Source organism: Momordica charantia, unplaced genomic scaffold (genome assembly GCF_013281855.1).
Source record: "Momordica charantia cultivar OHB3-1 unplaced genomic scaffold, Mcharantia_2.0 BLBB01000150.1, whole genome shotgun sequence".
Taxonomy (NCBI): Eukaryota; Viridiplantae; Streptophyta; class Magnoliopsida; order Cucurbitales; family Cucurbitaceae; genus Momordica; species Momordica charantia.
Window position 1 is genome coordinate 32,048 of NW_028275306.1, and position 20,310 is coordinate 52,357.

At 34.3% G+C, this 20,310-nt stretch overlaps 2 non-coding genes and 1 pseudogene across 2 annotated transcripts; all 3 read left to right on the plus strand.

The window, feature by feature from the left end:
• Window positions 1-6,345: 6,345 nt before the first annotated feature.
• Window positions 6,346-6,452, plus strand: LOC148207508 (small nucleolar RNA R71). Its single transcript, XR_015787838.1, has one exon. It is a non-coding gene; the product is annotated as a small nucleolar RNA R71 (small nucleolar RNA).
• An 8,254-nt stretch (window positions 6,453-14,706) lies between these two features.
• Window positions 14,707-14,813, plus strand: LOC148207509 (small nucleolar RNA R71). The gene has a single exon (XR_015787837.1). It is a non-coding gene; the product is annotated as a small nucleolar RNA R71 (small nucleolar RNA).
• Window positions 14,814-18,180: 3,367 nt separating this feature from the next.
• On the plus strand, window positions 18,181-19,892 carry LOC111025686 (bidirectional sugar transporter SWEET5-like; annotated as a pseudogene).
• The last annotated feature ends 418 nt before the right edge of the window (window positions 19,893-20,310 follow it).

A 20,310-nucleotide genomic window follows, 5' to 3' on the forward strand; every position in this document is an offset into this window, starting at 1 on the left:
TATTAATTATAATGTAATGGAGAATGCACAGATTTTGATTTTTTTAAGATAGAATTTGATATGCATGAGATAATGTTATGCAAATTTTGGATCACAAATTAAGGGAAATTTTAAATGATTATGAACATGTGAAATGATGCATGCATAAGATGATATTTTTTTAATTTATGTTATGGACATGCAGAATGATACAAGGAAAGAACAGTTTCAATTTACTTTAAGAAAAAAAATGTGCTACCAATTACCGCGAAGTGATATGATATACAATCTAAATGCATGTAAATGTAATGCTAGACTATAAATCATCCCAGGAGGGAAGATCATGAATATGCGCATGAAATGAAATCTTAGGGTTATAAGGACGAACTCCTAAATAATTGAATAAGTTTAAAAGTTTTTATGTGCCTACAACAGAGACATTTACAACCCCCTTTGAAATGCAACACTTCTATCTAAACTTAAGCAAATAGTTAGGAAGAAATAAGGTAAATGCTTTTTTCCTTTTCTTTTTTTTTTAGATTAAAAAAAAAGTGGTTCATTTAAAACCTTATGGTTAAAACTCGGCCAAATTGACCCTATTTATTATTATTTTTTTAAAATAAACAATATGACACAACAAAAATAAAATGTAATATGAATATGAGCGTGAAGTTATGTACTAATGCATCCTAGAGGATAATGGCCCCCAAATCTTCCATATGCTTTTGCAGTATGGTTGACCTGAGTGGAGAATTTCATGCGCCTGCACGGGAACCAAAATTCCACGAAGGTCACACTACTCAGTCTCCGATCTAATCTTAAGGGTAAAGCCTGGGTAGGAGGCTTGTGAATGTGTGTGAGATGCGTGATGATGCAAAATAAAATCATAATGCATAAAAAAATATTTACAAAAATTGAAAAAATAACAAATAACAAAAATGGACCCAAAACATATTACAATAGGATAATAAACGACAAAATAAATGGCTTGACTCTCTTAATATTCCCCAGTGGAGTCGCCAAGCTGTCGCAACGTCATCGCGACGTGGAGCGGCCGACGTCATCCCCTGAAGGGTCTCTTTCGAGATAAGGGTTTGGAGTCGCCACCAATCATCTACGAGGTGTGATTGGTCACCTAAAAATAAAGACAAGGTCTGCGAAAATAGATTATTGGTTCGGGAGTCGACTGAGCGTAGGGAAGGTGTTAGCACCCTACGATACCCGTTCGAAAACGGTACCACATTTTGTCAAAAATTATCCTATTATTTTATTTGGTCCAAAAAAAAGTTTTTATTTTATTTTAAATGTCTCATATTATATTAATTCACACCTTGTTATAAGATTTGAATTAATAGGTATGAGTGGCACGAAGGCCATTAGAAAAATTTTAACACCCCGAGAATATTGGAAGGTCATAATTTTCGTAATTGGAGTTTTTAAAATAATTATTTAGCAAAAAATAATAAATAAAAAAATAATTTTAATTTTATGGAACATTAAGACTTGAAGTTACAACATTAGTGATAACACTCCAATGTCTCATCAACGTGCCATCACCTTGAGATTTAAGCTGTGTTCCTTTTTTAAAATACAAATTTGTATTTTTGAATTTTGTTAAAAAAACTCTAATGGAAATCTTTTATTTAAAAGAATTATTTAGAAAAAACAATGATAAAATGAGGCATGCAAAGACTCGAACTTGGGTCATGTACATTGAAAAAACAAACATCTTCCCACTATTCCAACATCCTAAGATGTAAATATTGTATTCTTTTACAAGAACAAGAGTTTTAATTTATTTTTTTAAACTAAAAAAAAACCTACAAATTTTGTTAAATTAAAACAGAAAAATAAATAACTTTTTTTATTTATTTCGAAATTAATAATATTATTTAAAAGAAAAAAAACTTTTATTTAAAAACAAAGTCAAATTTACTTTAACAAAACTTATTTGCTAAAAAAAATGATTTTTTTTTTGTTAAGATTCTTTTCAAAACAATAACTACCGAACCATTAAAAGAAATTTTAAAAAATGAGATTTTATTCTAAAATACTCTGTTTTTATCTCCTCCTTTAAAATCCTGCAGCAGAAGATTCTTTTTTAATTAAAAAATAAAACAAAGTTAACACAAAAAAAGTAAACCTTGTAAAAAAAAAAATCATTTTAAATAAAAACTATCTCTTAAACTTTGAATTCAAATTTAAAAGAATCCAAAATTTTTTAAACAAGATTTATTTTATAAAACTTTTATTTTTTTCAACGTATTTTAACCAAAATTTTAAAGTAAATATTTTATTAAAATAAAATAAAATTTATATTTATTTCATTTAAAAAACTCTTCTTTATTAGAAAAAGAAAACCTTTTATTTTAAAACAAATTTTAAAATATCAAAATCTTTATTTTATTTTCAAAACTTATTTAAAATTAATTTAGAAGATTTTTTTTATCTTATAAAAAAGGTTTCTTACTAAAAGCATTTTCTTAAAAAAAAAAAAATAAAAAAAACTTTTTCTTAAAAAAACATTTTTTTCTAAAAAAAAATCTTTTCATAGAAACAAAAGAATCTGTTTCAAATTAAAAGCATGATTTCCAAAGCCTTTCCCTTATTTAGAAAAAAAAATCTTTTCAACGTATTTGATACTTACTTAAAACACACTACTGCGAACGAAATCGTCGGAGTGCCAGCGGGCTTGGAAGAAGCTGTGAAGAAGGTTGTTGCTGCTGTCGTTCGCGTCGTTCCCTTGCGTCGTCGGAGGTCGTGGGTATGAAGGAGAAAAGTGGTGATGGTGGGATAAGAGAGATGAAGAGAAGAAGATACGGTGATGAGTTTCTAACTGTCTGCGCTGTGTGGTTTTCTGTGTGTTGTGTGCCCTTTAAATACACAAAAAAATAACAGTAATAATGCGTGAGTCGAGTAAAACGATAGAGAAAAAAAAGGAAAGGAAAGCGTAGGAGACACTACGTGGCTGGAACTTTGACGAGGAAAAGATCAATTCTGTTAAAAATAAAACCATTTGTTTAACATAAAATCTTTATTTTTTTTTAATTCTTATTATTAATAAAATCAAAATCTTTAAAACAAAATCTATATTTTTTAATTTAATTTAAACTTTAGCTTATAACCAATAATAAAGTAATCTTATATTATTTTAAACCAAAAAAAAAACTTAATAAAACAAAAATTAAATAGTAAAAATTAAAATTAAAATGAAGCCGGACCAAATACGGTATCTACACCATTGATCAATATAGAAAATTTGACTTTTTCTACACACTACATAATAAGAGAAATCAATCTTTGGCAGAAATCCAATTTCTCCATAACCTGTCTCATATACCCCTACTCAACTCTATCATAAGCTTTAGACATGTCTAGTTTTAGCACCGCCACTCTGTGCTTTCCTATAATTTTTTTGTTTATCGAATGGATGCACTCAAACCCGATTGTGGCATTATCTATAATACTTCGTCCCAGGATAAAAGACCGATTGAATTAGAGCTATGATCTCATCAAGAAAAAAGTTTAGCCTGTTCGCCAAAGTTTTTGCAATAAGCTTATAGATCACATTGCACAAGCTAATGGATCTGTAATCTCTCATCTTCGATCCTCAAGAAAACAGAGTATTTGTATCCACAAACGCCACTTTCTTGGAAGAAGACCACGTTCAAGATCATAAACCACGAAGTAAGGTAGTGATAAGCGAGATTTTCGAAGCGGCTACAAACGTCTACAAGAGTTGTTGATCAAGCTGACACTTCAACAAGAGTTGTTGATGAATCCAACACATCACGTTAGTCGCATCTGCCTCAAGAATTGAGGGTGCCTCGACGTAGTGGGAGGATTGTGTCACAACCTGACCACTACATGGGTTTAACTGAAACCCAAGTTGTTATACCCGATGACGGCGTCGAGGATCCATTAACATACAAACAGGCAACGAAAAATGTGGACAAGGACAAATGTGTCAAAGCCATGGACTTGGAAATAGAGTCTATGTACTTCAATTCCGTTTGGGAACTTGTAGACCAACTCGACGGGGTAAGACTCATAGGGTGCAAATGGATCTATAAGAGTAAACAAGATGCAGAAGGAAAGGTACAGACCTACAAAGCAAGACTTGTGGCGAAAGGCTACACACAAACGGAAGGGGTGGACTATGAAGAAACATCTCCCCTATAGCTATACTCAAGTCCATAAGAATACTTTTATCCATTATCACATATTATGACTATGAGATTTGGCAAATGGACATCAAGACTGCCCTTCTGAATGACAATTTTGAAGAAAGTATTTATATGTCTCAGCCCAAAGGGTTCATAGCTCAAGGTCAATAGCAAAAGGTTTGCAAGTTTAAACGGTTCATATATGGATAGAAACAAGCATCTCATCCTTGGAGCATAAGTTTTGATACTGCGATCAAATTTTATGGTTTTGACCAAAATGTTGATGAGCCTTGTGTATACAAGAAAATCGTCAACAACACAATAGTCTTTTTAGTATTGTATGTGGATGCTATCCTACTTATTGGGAATGATGTAGGATACTTTACTGACATAAAGAAGTGGCTAGCTATTGAGTTCCAAATGAATGATTTGGGAGAAGCTCATTATGTTCTTGGCATCTAAATTCCTACGGATCGCTAAAACAAAACACTAGCCTTATCTCAAACAACTTATATCAACAAGATGTTTGTTCCATAATCAATGCAAAATTTCAAGAAGGGCTTATTGTCTTTCAGACATGGAATTCATCTATCTAAGGAACAATGTCCTAAGATACCTCAAGAAGTTGAGAATATGAGACGCATATTTCATGCTTCAGTAGTGGGCAGCTTGATGTACGCTATGTTGTGTACTAAGCCTATCATCTGCTATGCAATAGGGATGATCAGTACGTATCAATCCAACCCAGGATATGATCACTGGACTGCTGTTAAGGGAATTCCTCAAGTATCTTAGGAGAACGAGGGACTACAAGCTCGTGTATGACTCTAAGGATTTGATCCTTACAGGATTCAAGGAAATCCATGTTGGGATCAGTATTCACTCTTAACGGAGGAGCAGTGGTTTGGCGAAGCATCAAATGAGGATGCATCTCAGACTCCACCATGGAGGCTGAGTACATCGCAACTTGTGAAGCAACAAAAGAAGCGGTTTGGCTTAGGAAGTGCTTAACCGATTTGGAAGTCGTTCCAAACATGAACTTGCCCGTCACACTTTATTGTGATAACAGTGGTGCTGTGGCAAATTCTAAAGAACCTCGAAGCCACAAGAGAGGCAAGCACATCGAAAGGAAGTACCACCTTATACGGGAGATAGTGTAACGAGAAGATGTGATCGTCACAAAGATCGCTTCGGAGCACAACATTGTTGATCCTTTTACAAAGGCGCTCACGGCTAAACTATTTGAGGGCCATCTAGAAAGTGTAGGTCTACGAGCGTTGTACAATTAGTCTCTGGCAAGTGAGAGAAATGTGATAGGTATAGTGTATGCTCTAGTTTATTGTATTTATCCTTTTGCTTTATGATTTTGTACACCCCACTAGAGTTTAGTTCAAGTGGGAGTTTGTTGGGTGTGTTGCCCTAAACTCGTAGTTTGTAATTATGTAAAAACAAATTTATATTTAATAAAGTTGTGTTTTTCATATTAAAAAAATTTGTGGTTAAATTTATAACATTGCATTGTCCAAATCCAATAAACTAAACATCCAAGGTTATTGTCATGTAACCGGGATAGTATATATACTGAGTATATATTTGATATACCCTCGATATACATATGGATAATGTACCGGGAATAACCTAAAGGCTCTATAGTATAAGGATAAGGTTGGGTACCTTATCTTGGCAATACTATGGATACGACCCGCTTTGTAAATGTTACAGATGACTCGATCCAAGTCGTTCATGTGGAGACATGTGAGTGGAGGTGTCTTATACAATGAGTTTGTAGAAGATCGAAACGTGAAATAGCCAATCTTTAGATGTAACACCATTAACTAATAGATTACTATTTTCATAGGACCTGACCAGGAAACTCATTCTCAATCCTGAGTGAGTTATGAACTCCTGCCTGTGAGGGCTCGTCCTTTGATCTGTATGGGTGAGACTGGCCTTAGTCACCGACTCAACATTCCTACCATTTCAAAGTTAGCACGTCAGCATCATGTATTCCTCTTGAATTTTTATCCACAGCTGATCTTGGGTTCGACCATTGGTGATAGTTAGATGAGATTCATTGAGGATGTTGAATGCTTCAGCATACGACTTCGATAGGAGAGCTCCATTTGCATAGGCATCTACCACTAACCTCGTAGCTTCATTCAACCCAATATAATATATCTCTATCTAAATACACTTGGGGATACTGTGGTATGGGCACTTTTGCAAAAGTCCCTTGAACCTTTCCCATGATTCGCTTACAGATTCCCCTGAAAATTGCTGAAAGTTATTGATGTCGTTTCTGAACTTTGCATTTTTTCTCGGTGGAAAATATTTCATAGAAAAAGTTTCTACCAATTCATTCCATGTACTGATGCATTCTGATGGTAGGGAGTGTAGCCATATCCTAACTGTCTCTCAGCGAAAATGGGAACAATTTCAGCCTCAATGCTTCCTTCGTTACTCCCCTGATCTTAAACAAATTACTGACCTCCAAGAAATATCTCAGATGGAGGTGAGGATCTTCTGATTCATGACCCTCAAACTGTCCCACAGTTTGAAGCATTTGAAACATTACGGGTGTAGGCTCAAACTCATCGGCATCTATATCCGGCTCCACTATAGCTGGATTAAAATTATAAAATGCCAGAGTCATGTATGCTCTAATTGCTCTATCCCTGTCATCTGCTAACAGGATAGCATTTAGAGGAAGGGCTGCTGTTGCCCCAACAACCTCTTCCTCATACATGTCCTCAACTACCATATTCAGTGATTGCGAATTCGGATTGCGATTCGTCTCTTCTTGCTCTTGTATTCTGTGCTCATTTCTTCTCATATTAGGCGTTCCTTCATTTTTGTCATCAAGCAGAAATTCTAACCCTTGGAAATCATACATCGACCTACAAAGCAACCAAAATATGGCTAAGGAAACTCTTTACGAACCGTATTCTTAAGCAAAATAACTTAAAGTAAAATAGCTTAGTCTCGAGCAACAGTGCCAAAAACTTGTTACATTCCTACAACCTAGGTGAATGCAAGTGCAAGTGTAGACTATATTCATGCTGATTGTAGTATAAACAAGGTCGAAATTCACATGGACTAAGAATGTTACTTTAAGCATGCACTTAAGAATACCAAGAAAATGCAAATAAAAGATAATCGATGTTTGTACAATTAAACTAAGTAAAATACTATAAAACACAAAAAGAAATTCCAAGAGAGAAATATAGTATTAACAGATGCTGGGTCAAAGAAATGCTGTAGCAAAATAAACAGAACGGGGAAACAGTTAATGGGATGGAACCGGGGGAGATTGTGACATGCTTTCACACGTTCACAGAAGACGCTCTAGCATAAAATTACTACTGATGCTCAAACTGACGTGGTTTCCTTCCGAGACACCCAAATATGAATATTTACAACTTCTGTTGCTAAATACCTAAACATGAAGAACAGTTTATAAGCATGGTTAGGCGGATCTTATCCCTAAGTGTTCGTTCTCTCACGAATAGGAGAAACTCAGATCAAGTGTACACTAAATATTCAGTTGTAGTACCAAATAAGGTCGTCTCCTCAGGGAAAATAACTCATAAAATGGTTAGTAATTTCGAAATACCACACAAGTAAAACAAGAAAAATATATGTTGTGCGTTGATTTGCTGAACTTAAGATGTATAAAGATTTAAACAAAAGCTAGCCAGAACTACTTAGATCTGCTCCTAAAAACAACCAACGAATACAACGAAATGATAAGGGATTACGACTAGTTAAAAGATTGGGGAGGGAAGATTGACATACTGTTTACTCTCAGACTACTACCTAATAGTCCCATAAAACAATGATTACCCAAACCTTCATGGCTCTCCTCCAAGATACCTACACTTGCTCTAACCCAACTCTCATTGTAATTTAAGCAAACAAATAAAGCGGTCTAAAGGTGCTATAAAGTGAACCCCATCCCTGGGTATTCACTGCCCTGTTTCAGAAAGAAAAAGGAAACTATAGCTAACATAAATCAAGCAACTCAATAAGGACTCTCCCGAGCCTCAAGTAAGCTAGCACCCTAAACGAGTTCCGTGCCTCAAGTAAGCTAGCACCCTAAACGAGTTGGCCACACAAGTTTAATGAGAAAGAAAACAAACACAATTCTGTTAAATCAGTACTTCAAAGTTCTAAAGTGTAGCAAGTCAAAAATATTACAGAAACCTTTCAACTCTTCCCCGAAGGTGGGGTTTAGTTCATAATGGAAAGAAGAAAAGAGAAGGAAAATGAAAGAGAGGAGTTCTTCGTTGAAGAAAATGAAAATATAGTAGAAAGCTTCCTCAGGTGTACAATATAAATCCTCAACAATCTGTCACCCTTCACCTTCCTCGATAAAGTCCCCACGTCAACACAGAAACATTCCCTGAAATTGATGATTCCAAAAATGAATTGAATCAATCTGTCATCGTGTCTCCTATTTGTCGGCTTCGACCCCCTTTTCCTTAAATACCAGGCCTTAAAACTTAGGGCACCCGCGGGACGCTGTACGAACGTGGTAAAAGAGATGTTAACTTAAAGCAGTTACTGCTTTAGCCTCTACTCTAGAGCATCCAGGTAACTGCAAGCTTCCAAGGTTTGCGCTTCGTTTCTCAGCATTCTAGCAGCAGTTCTTTAACAAGGCAGCATTCTACTCGACCTAAACGCCCTGCTACTCTTTCTGCACAAATCCTTAGTAATTTAGCATTAAATCATATAATTGAGAGCATCTAAGAATTATACATGTAATTTAGGTCCACTATTGGAATTCTCACATTTTTTTGGCCATGTGGACTAGATTCTCACATTTCCGCACATAAATGCCCCTAATTAGCCCACAAAACAATCTCTATTTGAGAGTCATCACTAGGCACCACAAATCTATTAGAAAAGAGTAGCTAACCACAAAAAAAGCCAAACACGCTACCTATATACCCTTCCGAGTCATACAAGATCAAACAAACTAATAAATGTGGCCAGCATAGATCAGTGAGATGAAAATATTATATCAACTCTATTTAACAGCAACAAAAACAGATAGAGAGCCTCTGTTCACAAGCTACACCAAAGGTCTCCCCAAAAAATGGGGTTTAGTTCATGGAGAATGGAAAAAATACAATGGGCAAAGAGAGAAACAACTCATTTGGTGAAAAAGCTTTGAGAAATTCTCTGAAACCTACAGCTCAGTGAGAAACCAGCAGTTCCAGCCTCCTCCCATCGACTTCTTCTTGAAATGGGGGTAGCTTTCCTTGTCTTCAGCACGTTTTGGGACTATTTTCCTCTCTTGGGTTTTTTCCCCCTTGGGAATTGATGAAGAGGCAACCCACATCTTGTTGATTTTATAACTCCCCCAAAAACTAGGGCAAAACTCAGTAAAACGCGCGTTGTACGGACATAAGTGAGAACCCCGCGTGTTACTGTGCTGCCCATAAATTTCTACAGAAAGAGATGCTCCAACATCGGGATGCTCTAACCCTGCAACACTCCGGCATTTCTCCTACTCAGGTTTGACTGTGTTTTGTCAACAGCTCTTTGGACTCAACGTTTATCTCATTCTATGGTTCTCAGCTTTCAATCTTGCATAATAGAGCCGATAATAGAAAGAATTCAGCACTTCCTTAAGCCAAAACATTCTTTGCTCGAGATTTCATCTCATAATTAATTTTCTATTTTATTCAGGATTTTCTCGAGCTAAAATAGACACACATTAACAATAAATTGCACAAAACTTCCCTAATAATGTCTAGAATAGCTCTCTTTTGTAGAGTTATCACACCCCCAAACTTAAATCATTGCTTATCCTCAAGCAAGACTACACTTTACACCCCACAAGAAAGTACTGAATATGCAATGCATCAAATGCTGAACTTAGCTCTACTTACTCGGTTCACCCACAATGCACACAAATTTGAGAGCTCATTCATTCGGCCTCCACCTTGGACAACGAAAGAGAGTAGCTAAGATCTTGCTCTAACTCTAGAAAAGGATATTTTCCTAGGCTTTAGCATCCTCCTACTTTTACTTTCACAAACCTGACCCACCTAGAGACTTCTTTCTCAAACTCCCTTTCACTTGCTTTGAACCGCTAGCTCTTTTATTACTGGATTGAGCTCTCAACTATGGGCTACTAGCTCTTCCTAATCCTGCAGCCTCTAATGATAATTGAGTTTTTTTTTTTAACTGAATTACAGGATTAGAAAGATTCATAATTGTACAAAACTAAGCTAAAAAGTGTTAGAAGCAAAGCGAATGTGCACACCCCAAAACTTAAAAGCTTGCATTGTCCTCAATGCAACTAAAGACAAAGCATGAAAATGCTCCAACATACCCCCAAACTAGTAGCAAAGAAAATATGAGTAGGTGAGAATATTTTTGCTAAGCTGATATGGACTGTGGGTGGGGAAAGAAATGGGCATCTAATAAGGGAGAATGTCCAATAAAGTAATACGAAAGTAGGGCCTGAACCTGGATAGGTGAGGTATTGAAAATTGTCAACTAAGTACTTGTGGCTTATGAAGGTTACTAACAAGGAGATGCTAGGGCTTCGGTACTAAAACCTAAGCTAGGAAACGAGCAAGAACTGTTGCTACCCACAACCAAGGTTCAAAATTTCGCTCGACATGACATCGACATGTTGAGGAAATGTCAACCAAATGTCGATTTTTTTTCTTTCTTTTTTTATTGTGCATTGAATCTCTAAAAATTTGAGAAAATCTATATCCATGGTAGCCTTCTAGTTAGTTGACACTTAAGGAAAATGTTTTTCAAGAAAAAATCTTGACAAAAAATTTTGAATCCAAACCTTAAAAAACAAGAAGGATTTCTGTTCAAAACGTCTTTTATGTTTTGTGTAAATTTAAAGCTTGTGGAAGAGAAAACAGAAAAGTCAAAAATAATAGTAAAAAATTATACGACATTGGTCGTTTTCTATTTTTCTTTTAAAGAAATTAAAGTTTAATTCTTATAATTTTGATTCAAAAAAGGAAAAAAAAAAAACAAACAAACGTTAAATTAAATTTAACTATAAAAATCTAATAAAATCTTAAAGAAATAGATTATAAACAATCGATTTATAAAAAGACTTAATTTAAATTAAATTTAACTAAAAAATCTAACAAAATTTTAAAGTAACTGATTTAAAAGAAAAACAAATTTTAAATGAAATTTAACTCATGAAATCTTAAAACAAACAAATAATTAAAATCAATTTAACTAATTATTATTAAACATTGAAATTTTAAAAAATTTTAATTCTTATCTTTTGGTTAAAAAAACAAATAAAAGAACAAAACAAAAACAAACAAACGTTAAACTAAATTTAACTAGAAAAAAATCTAACAAAATCTTAAAGAAACATATAATCAATTTAAAAAAAAACAAATTTTAAATTAAATTTAACTAACCGAATCTTAAAAAAAAAACTAATAAAGAAAATCAATTTAACTCATTATTATTAAACATTTAAATTTTAAACTAAATCTAATTTTTTAAAATTATTTCATACTTTATATATACACATTAAACTTTAATTTACCGACTCAAATAATATTCATACGGTATACATGATTTTGTTTCAACATTTTCATCGTGACGATATTTCTATAAGTATATTACTTATATGGTTAGATATGATGGTTAGAAGTCATTAGCTATAGGCTAATTACGCTACAATTAAAGTATTATTTACTAATTTAAAAAATTTCCATCAATATCCACTATTTTGGTAAATTTTCCCGAAATATCCATCGACATCGACATGTCCGTAAAATCGAGACCTCGACATTTCCATCGACATCGACATTTTGAACCTTGCCCACAACTGAAGCCTCAACATCGACAAAACTTCAGAACCACAAATGTACATAACATTGACACTACTAGATAAAGCAGAGCATGCACAAGATGCAAGACACACAACATTTACATAAACATTCCTTTTCATTCATTTTTCTCGGGGGGGGGGGGGGGTAGCTAACCTTGTAAACTAACCTGCTGAAAATTAAACCCAAAAAGAATTCCAAGTAGGAAACAAAATTGAAAGGCAAGGAAATGTTAAATAGCAGCAAGAGGAAACATTTCTTCTTTGGATTCTTCATCAGGGCTGGGTCTTCTTGTTTGAAAACGATGCTTTAGCATCGTAGCTACTCTATCATGATTCCTTTTGCTTTCCGTAGAATTGAAATTAAATAATCTGCTTTCAATTCTTTCCTGAAACAAAAGAGGCAGAAAATACTAATAAACAAAAACTTGCCTAACTATCAATTAAATCACAAATAAAAACAATAACAAAGAACTTCAATCATCACGAACTATAAGGATAATGAAATTGATTTGGAAATTAAAATACTTCCTCTTATATCATTTTTTCTCTCTTCTTTTTCTTCTCTTCTTCTTGGGGGCTATCATCAGCATCAGAAGAACCCTCCTGGCTTGAACTACTCCACGAATATAAAATTGTGATGACAATATCCTTTTAAATTGATTTTGAAGGGAGGAAGTGTGGTGGGGAAGTCACCCCACTCACCACTTTCCCACTTCCCACCATCAAAGGTGGGAAGTGGGAAAACCTCTCGTGGGAAGTGGGGATTTTCCTCCCATTTCTTTCCTCTTTTTTTTTTCCTTTTTTTTAATTAAAACAAATTTAATTAAATAATAATTAATTAAACCTAATTTAATTAATTATAAAAAAGAATTATTAATTTATTTTAATTAAATCTAATTTAATTTAACCAAATTAATTTATCACAATTATTTAATTAATTTAATTAAATTAAACTTAAATTAATCAACTATATTAGAATCAAATTATAATATTCATCTTTGTCATAATTTTGAATCCAATTCAAAATTAACTTTATATTATAATGTATCAACATACATTATATTAATTGCATCTCATACAATTAATATTAATTCCTTTTAACCAATTTGAACAATTCAAATTCTTTTCAAAATTAAATGTTCTTAACTATCCTTTACGAGTTAGCAAGGGGATATAATAGACCTACAGATCAGAAGCTCCAACGATACGAGATTAATTGATTAAACTCATTAACCAATTTAATCAACATTCGTTAACTGTTGGTCACTCCACTAAAGACCCACAGCTGCACTCTTCTCACTGTAGAATATTTTGCGTCCACAGATTTTTACCATTAACGGTAAGTTAATCCTTCACGAGTGTTGGTAACCACAGTTGGGTCAAATTACCGTTTTACCCCTAATTACATCTTGTACCTTAAGTATCGATGATCCTCTAATGAACAACCCGATTATGGTTAAACCAGTAATCGGAAGTCCCTCTCGAGCCAGTGAACGAGTGGGGCCCCTTATTCAAGTCCCAGAGTCAGTACTTAAGAGAAAACTCATCTACTTACCCTAAAGTCGGGAATGAGTGAATTCCATCTTGTGTATTTATGTTTCCAACTCCCCACTCGATCTCGTCCCTAAAATGGTAGGCATATTGAGTCGGCGACTCGGGCCACTCTCACCCATACAAATCAAAGGACGAGCCCTAACAGGCAGGAGTCCATAACTCACTCAGGATTGAGATCGAGTTACCTGGTCATCTTATTGAAATATTAATTTATTAGCTAACGGTGTTACAGCTAAAGATGAATTATTTCGCGGTCCGGTCTTATACAAACTCATTGTATAGGATACCCCCTCTCGCATGTCTTCACATGAACGACCTGAATCAAATCATTTGTAACTATTACAAAGTGAGCCGTATCCATAGTGTTACCAGGATAAGGTACCCAACCTTATCCATATACTATAGACCCTTTAGGTTACTACTAGAACATTATCCACCTGTATATCAAATATATACTGTATATATATACACTGTATATCAAATATATAAGCTGTATATTAAATATATACTGTACATCTGTTATATACTGTTCCAGTTACATGACATCACCTTGGATGTTAGTTTATTGGATTTGGGTTAGTGCAATTCTATCAATAACTACTTTATTGAAAGAATATTTGTTTTATGTTTACAAACCACGAGTTTAGGGCATAAAATCCAACAGATTTCTCTTTTGTTCTTCAACCCCAAAACTTGATGCTTCTTTTGGCTTAAGTTCGACCGATGCTCTAGCAACATTATCGTGGATATTCTTATGTTGCAGCTTGTTTGCAGTTTTTTGAATTTGACTGTGAATTTCAATTACTACATTGACTTAGGGCTCTCTTTCTCTTGAAGGGTGGGATTTGATGGAGGAAATGTGTTACAACTCATTGCTGTTTGAGTTTTGCATTGTTATTTCTCCTCCAATTTGAGTGTCTGAATAATGCCCGAGAGAGCTTCATGTGGTCGCTTTCTTAGCACGTCAGCATCATGTATTCCTCTTGAATTTTATCCACAGTTGTTCTTGGGTTCAACCATTGGTGATGGTTAGATGAGATTCGTTCAAGGATGTTGAATGCTTCAACACACGACTTCGATAGGAGAGCTTCATTTGTAGAAGCATCTACCACTAACCTCGTAGCTTCATTCAACCCAATATAATATGTCTCGATTTGAATACACTTGGGAATACCGTGGTATGGGCACTTTTGCAAAAGCCCCTTGAACCTCTCCCATGATTCGCTTACAGATTCCCCTGCAAACTGCTGAAAGTTATTGATGTCGTTTCTGAACTTTACATTTTCGTTTGGTCAAAAATACTTTAGAAAAAACGTTTCTACCAATTCATTCCATGTAGTGATGGATTATGATGGTAGGGAGTGTAGCCATATCCTAGCACTGTCTATCAGCGAAAGTGGGAACAATTTCAGCCTCAATGCTTCGTTCATTACTACCCTTATTTTAAACGAATTATTGACCTCCAAGAAATTTGAGGTGAGGATTTTCTGATTCACACGCTCACAGAAGACGCTCTAGCATAAAATTGCTACTGATGATCAAACCGACGTGGTTCCCTTCCAAGACACCCAAATATGAATATCTACAACTTCGGTCGCTAAATACTCAAACATGAAGAACAATTTATAAGCGTGGTTAAGCGGATGACCTTATCCCTAAGCATCCACAAATCTACTAGAAAAGAGTAGCTAACCACAAAAAGAGTCAAACATGCTACCTATATACCCTTCTGAGTCGTACAAGAGCAAACAAACTAATAAATGTGGCTAACATAGATCAGTAAGATGAAAATATTATATCAACTCTATTTAACAGCAGCAAAAACAGCTAGAGAGCCTCTGTTCACAAGCTACAACAAATGATCTCCCCCAAAAATGAGGTTTAGTTCATAGGGAATGAGAAAAAGCTTCCAGCCTCCTCCCGTAGGCTTCTTCTCGAAATAGGGGTAGCTTCCTTGTCTTCAGCACATTTTGGGACTATTTTCCTCCCTTGGGATCTTTTCCCAAGGTTTGTATAAGTTGTTGAATGTGAGTGGTATCGTTACTAGTGAGAATGATGTCATCAACGTATATTAACATGGTATCAGAACGGGAGGTCCTATGTTCGAACCCCTGCGTTGTTGTTTCCTCCGTTGATATCCACTTGTTGGGCTTTATCAATTATCCAAGCCCACAAGTGAGAGGAGTGTTGAGAATTTATATAAATTTATTAAAGGGAATTTTAAGTAAATGGCTAAATTCTGACGTTTTATGTCCATGTGTTTATAATTTTGCAAATATAACTAAGGGATATATTTGTAATTTTACATTTTTTAGTTTTTTCCCCATAATGCCCTTCCTATATTTTTGGAATTTACAACTATTTAACGACCCCCAACAAACTTGCTTTTCAATTCAAATATTGTTTCCTACTCCTTTAAAACCACTCAATATAGATTTGTTTCCCAGGGGATTTAATTGATTTGATTTTATATCTCCACCTTTTAAATTTTAGTCTTAAGGTGATCTCCCATATCTTTCCCTGCAACAACAAATTGAACGACCCATGTATCTTACAAGCTTTTCGCTACAACGATAGATTAAGTCTCATCCAAAAATTACTCAGACAAAAAATTTGTTTTAGTGTCGGTAGTTTCTTACACATTAGGTATTGTCATGATTGCAAAAACTTCATGGTATCTACTACCATTGGCTTGGGCATTGATTGAGGTTAGTCTTATTTAATTTTCTTTCTGTTTACTTTTCTCTTAGTTTTATTCAATTTTCTTTCTATCTGCTCTCTCCTCCCCCCCCCCCCTATTCTTGTTGGAGTTTGCAACTTAACCCCATAAATTACTTTCCTCCTCTTTCCTCCTCTTTCCTCCTCAAGTTCTTTATTATAGGTCACAATTGTGCTCACAAATCATAGGAACAAGTTAGTTGTAGAAGACATTATAGATATTGTCTTTGTAGATACCAACATTATCCCAAGATGAAATGCAACACTAGTACAGACCACCACTATAGATATTGATATTGACCTCGAAATGGAAGTGTGACGCCACCCAATGCAGACCACTGTAGATACCGACATTGACCCCAGAAATAGAAGTGTAGACTACTGTAGATACTGACATTGACACCAGAAATAGAAGTGCAGACTACTATAGATACTGACATTTACCTAATAAATGGAAGTGCGACTCTAGTGTAGACCACAACACACCATGTGCATATGTTACTAAAGTGATTACTGTTTGGCAATAGTGAATTCTATACTAATCACATTTCTATGTGATGGTAGATGAGACCAGAACAAATCACTCAGACCATAAGGTGTTTGAGATCAATGATGTGAAAGCATGAAAATTGTTATAGTATGTGTAGTTTCCTACCCTTGTGATGATTGCAAAAGTATCTACTACCATTGGTTTGGGCATGAACTGAGCTTAGTCTTATTCAATTTTCTTTCTGTTTGCTTTTCTTTTAGTCTTATTCAATTTTATTTTTGTTTGCTTCTCTCTCCCCTTCCCATTCTTGTTGGAGTTTTCAACTTAGCCCCTAAAGTTACTTTCCCCCTCTTTTCCCCTCAAGTTCTTTATTATAGGTCACGATTGTGCTCACAATGATAGGAACAAGTTAGTTGTGGAAGACATTATAGGTATTGACTTTGTAGATACCAACATTTATCCCAAAATGAAAATGCAATAGACTACTGTAGATATTGACGTTGACCACGAAATGGAAGTGTGACACCCAATGCAGAGTTGATGCCGACATTGACCTAGAAATGGAAGTGCATACTATTATAGATACGAAGTGCAGACTACTATGTATTAACCCATTAAATATATTTACCCCTGCCACCTAGAAATTTTAAATTTTAGTTTTAGATTTTAACATAGAAATTTATAAATTTAAACGTTAGTCAAATTTTGAATAAACTTTTATTTAAAAACTGTCAATTTTAAATTAGATTTTAGTGGTTTCAATTTGATTATTTAAAATTGATTCCTATAATTAGGATGCGTTGTTTTTGCAAGTTGTACCAAATAAAATCCCTAAAATTAAGCCCATATAGTCATAGGGTATATTTGTCTAAAATAATATTTAGGATTCTAAAAAATGCCATTTAGCCATTTACCCAATATTTGATATGTTTAGTCATTTTTTAAAACACCTTATTTATTTTGGCTATGCAGTTGTCCCTGAATTAATTTATCCAACTCATCATCTTAACAATTCTTATAATCTTAAAAATTGTTTGATGGAACCTCACGGATTTTTTACATTGTTACCAAATTGAATGTGTGACACATTTTGTATTGGGATGGTATAATAAACTTGTTTTGTAATTAATTTGGCTGAATATGTTAGGCATCCGTATGGTTTAGATTTGGGAAGAAAAGAGCAAATGAGTGGATTTTTCAACTGATTAAAAAAAGATTTAAGAATGGTTTATGAGATTAATCGAAACTATGCTTAAACAATAGAGAATAAATTAAAAGTATGAGAAGAAATTAGAAATGAGTCCAAATTTAAAATTCGTTATTAGGTATCCTAATCCGTGATGCATTTTGCATTGAGAGATTATACAGAAAAGTTGGAATTTCGTAGTCGGACTCGGATTGGGATTGGGATTGGGATTGGGATTCCCAAATTTACACAAAATTGATTGATCAGAAGCTGGCTGGCGCCATGCCTATATATATTTCCCCATTCTCACCAATTCCATCTCATCTGCTACCTCTCTCTCTTCCGATCCATATTCATTCTGTTTAACAATCGAAGATGGTGAGCGCCACTGTTGCCCGCAATATCGTCGGCATTGTCGGTAATTTCGACTTCTCCATCATTTCACTGTCACCAGATTAGTTTATTTAAACTTTAACGGTTGGATTTTGAATTATTCTTTGGAAATTTAATTTACTTTTTATTTATTTGCTGTCTCTGAATATTTGCAGGTAATGTCATCTCTTTCGGCCTCTTTTTCTCCCCGCTGTAAGTAACACTACCTCCCGCCATCTCCTTCCATCGTCAGCTTTTTCTTTTAATTACATTACAAGTTTCGCAAATTTGAAAATTCAACAACTTTTTTTAAAGTTCAAACGCAACCGACCAAACTTATAATTTACCCTTACTTTCTATTATTTTCAATGTTTCTCGAGAGTTCTAAACGCATTTATGAATATTGTACGCAGACCAACATTCTTCAAAATCATCAAGAACAAGACCGTGGAAGAGTTCAAGCCAGATCCCTACATCGCAACCGTTCTAAACTGCATGTTCTGGGTCTTCTATGGAATGCCATTTGTCCATCCTGACAGCGTTTTGGTCGTCACTATTAACGGTATTGGTCTTGTTACTGAACTCGCATATTTGGCCATCTTCGTCTTCTATGCTGATAACAAAGGACGGGTAGGTTTGTCTTTTCCTTTTACTCATTTTTTCCCCCTTCCAAATCTTTTAGGAAAATTCTATTCCATTATTAATTAGAAAAGTCCCCAAATTCCTGTGTTAATTATGTTTAACTTGCTCTCATTTCAGAAGAAAGTGGGTGTTTGTCTTCTCATTGAAGTCATATTCGTGGCCATTATTGTTCTCATAACCATGCTAGTTTTGCACGGAACTAAAAATAGATCACTGATGGTTGGAATAATTTGTGACGTCTTCAATATCATGATGTATGTGTCTCCTCTAACCTCATGGTAAGTAAATTCAAATCTATTTTCATGTATCATCGTCCTCCAGTAGATGATTACAATGTTATATTTTTCTTTCTACTCAATAAAAAAAAACATTAAACTACTGTTTGATTTCTACAGAAAAAGGTGATAGTGACAAAGAGTGTCAAGTATATGCCGTTTACACTTTCATTAGCCAACTTTCTCAATGGTTGCATCTGGACAGCTTATTTACGCCCTCATCAATTTTGATATCTATATGCTGGTATGGTATTCTCCTCCCTACTCCTAATACAAATTTTTGCAATAATGAAAAACATATTCTTTTTCCACTCTTTTCTAGTGTTTACCAAGTTAAAAGCATAACAATGTTCGATAAGAAGCCTTAAATTTTTATTTTTTCGAATTTTCTTTTGCCTTTTTAGTATTCTTCCATCGATATTCGTAGATTTTTCTATCCCTAAGTTGGGAAAGTTAGGCCATTTTCTTCTCGATATCACGCCCTAGAAGCTTTTTAATTTGACCAATATTTTAATTTATAAAACCTTGCAGATAAGCAATGGTGTTGGAGCAATTTCAGGTCTTCTCCAACTAGTTCTATATGCATATTACTCGGTATGGGGTTCAAAAGATGAAGAAAACACTCCGAAGGAACCTAACAAGATAACTCTCCACCATGAAAGAACGATGCGAAGTTTAAAGACTCAAATGTTTTTAGTTTTTTTTTTTTTTTTAGTTAAAATGTTTTTTCTTTAGTCTACATTAGATTAGTGAGTCTCTTTTTTTTGATTTTTGAAAAAGATTTGTGAGTCCGTTCTTTATGGCTTGTTATTCAAATAATAATTATTATTTTTTATTTTCATTTCAGTTTTACCAAAATATTATATTTGTAATGTTTCATTTGATTCTAGATTTTTTAACAATTTATTTCTATACAAATTTGATTTTTTAACCATTTATTTCTATACAAATTTGAGGTGTTGGATTTTTTTAAGATGAGAGTTTAACGAGTAGGGAGAAGTAAAGTTAAAACTTCAATTAAAAATGAACTAAAATACAGTGTAAATTATTATTAAGCATAACTGTGATATTCAAGTTACATAGTAAACACT